The sequence below is a fragment of the Portunus trituberculatus genome, chromosome 39 (assembly GCF_017591435.1).
Source record: "Portunus trituberculatus isolate SZX2019 chromosome 39, ASM1759143v1, whole genome shotgun sequence".
In the NCBI taxonomy this organism is placed as follows: Eukaryota; Metazoa; Arthropoda; class Malacostraca; order Decapoda; family Portunidae; genus Portunus; species Portunus trituberculatus.
The window spans coordinates 19,631,295-19,633,794 of record NC_059293.1 but is presented as its reverse complement, the minus strand read 5'-3'; positions in this window follow the sequence as shown (position 1 = coordinate 19,633,794).

Sequence of the window (2,500 nt, the reverse complement as noted above, 5' to 3'; positions counted from 1 at the left end):
GCACATACAGTAAGTATCTTGTGGTGGTGACGTATGGGGGTGTGGAGATGGTGGTGTTTGTATGTGTTTTTAATTTTTTTATGCAGGAGGGAAACCAGCCAAGGATAACAAAATATTAAAAAAAAGACCCACTTGAAATGCTGGTTCCCTTAAAGACTAGTAAAGAATTAGCTAAAGTTCAGGGACAAATGTCTTGAAACCTCCATCTTAGAAGAAATCGAGTAATAGGAAGACGGAAATACAGAAGCAAGAAGCGAGTTCCAGAATTTACCAGTGATTGCGTTGGTGGGATGAAAGGGTGTGCGTTATGTTAGGGTGACTGGAAAAGTGCGGAACGGTCTGGAAAGGTCAGTGTGGTAAGGAAATGATGGAAAGATACTCGCAGTCAAAGAAGAGTTTAACCTAGACTAAGTGAGTTGTGCTTCTGACCTCTTTCACACCACGTAAATGCAAGAAAAGGTGAGAATCTAACAGGTAAACAGAGGCTTAAAGTGAATGACGCCTCCTCACTGGCATCTATTGCTATAAACACGAGATACATTAGGTCTACCTTACAAATTCAGTGTCAGCGTAGCCGCTCTAATGGACTAATTAGCAAGATGCTCAGGAAGAATCATTAACTTTTCCATGAGACTGTAGTGGGATAAAAAATAATAACAAAGACAAAAAGACAGTGGAAATAAATAGAAACGGGGAGAAATTGGCTCATCTCATTATTCCCCACCACCGAGCACACACACACACACACACACACACACACACACACACACACACACACACACACCAATGAAGAAAAATGCTACTAAGTCCTTTGCCTCAGCACCACGAAGCGGCAAATCCCTTTTCCCCTTTTTGAGTAATTGAGCGGCGCCTGAGAAGTGCATTGACGAGGGGAGCTCCGCAGAAAACAACTATTGCGTCTTACCTTCCGATATCAGAATTGCGCGGGACAGAGAGAGAGAGAGAGAGAGAGAGAGAGAGAGAGAGAAACCTTGCCATGCACCCTCATGTCGTTCAGGATAAAATTCAGATGACAATTTACGGAGTCTTGGTGGAGGTGGACGCAGGAGTTGGGTGGGAGTGGAAGGTAGGAAGGAGAGGTAAGGTCGAGCGAGATTCACAGGGAAAAAGAAAGGCAGAGTGTAGCGTTCAGTAAACACTTGTCTCGCTTCCTACACCGATGAGGGCAGACTAATGAAGGGTAGAAGGTAAAGCACAGGTCAGGGACATGTTCACCGCTTATCGACTGAATCTCTTTCTCTCTCTCTCTCTCTCTCTCTCTCTCTCTCTCTCTCTCTCTCTCTCTCTCTCTCTCTAACATACACACGCACACACACACAATCAGCGGGTTTGGGAAAAAAAGGTAGTTGCAGGTCCTCATATAATGAACATATATATTACATAGCGAGGGTAACTATACTGATTCTCTATTTGTTTTGTTTGGGCAACTCGTGCGGAACCTGTGAATCGCGCAGCTTGTGTTCCGTGTTTACAGGTTAAAGGTACATTGCGACCCATCGAGCTGCAGGTTATCCCCTTCCTTTCCATGTGCAGTTAATGGTGTCAGTACACGTCACGGCATTAAAAAAAGGGGGATTTAACTTATGTGCATTGCGTTAGTGCCTTTTTGATCACCTTGTTGCTTTGGTGTGTACGTATTTGGTCCAGTCGCGGTGAATATTACGGTGAGAAAAGTACAGACATTTGGTGACGCTGGAATGATGGTCACTCACACACACACACACACACACACACACACACACACACACACACACACACACACACACACACACATACACACACTAATTATTAATTTATTGGTGTATTTTCTATATTTTTCATTGATTTGTATATCCATTAATTTATCCCTTTACTAATACACAAAATACGTTGTTCTTTTATTCGTACAACAAAATCCTTATTGAAGCAGCTTTAGAAGAAAGTTAGTGCACTGGCCCTTGTTTGGGATTTACATATTTTGCTTTTCTTTAATTATCACGAAGCATCACGTGGACAGCGGCGTCACCAGAGGAATGGCGTCAGAGCAAAGTAATGATCATCCAATTAACGTGAATATTCTCTTTTCCAGTACATCATAATATTAAAAATATAATCATCATTAAAGGAGAAATACACATGCAGTTGGACATGACGCTAAGGACAGCTAAGGCACGGGAAATAAATATAGAGAGGAGCCTGTGCAGTATCCTATAGTCTCCCCAATACGGAGTCAGAGCCAGACCCCTTCAGTGGATCTTACTCAATATAAGGAGCTTGCCAAAAACAGCGGGACATTTCCCAACCAGGATAAAAATGGGACTCAGTCATGAAGTTTGTCTCGTGCTGTTCCTGTGGTATCGTTATGGGATCTTTGTTATTTTGCTGAGAATAGGAAGAGATAGAAGGAAAAAGAGAAAAATGAAAGCAGTAATGATAACAACATTAATCACAGTAACAATGATAACAACAACTATTACTATCACTACTACTACTACTACTA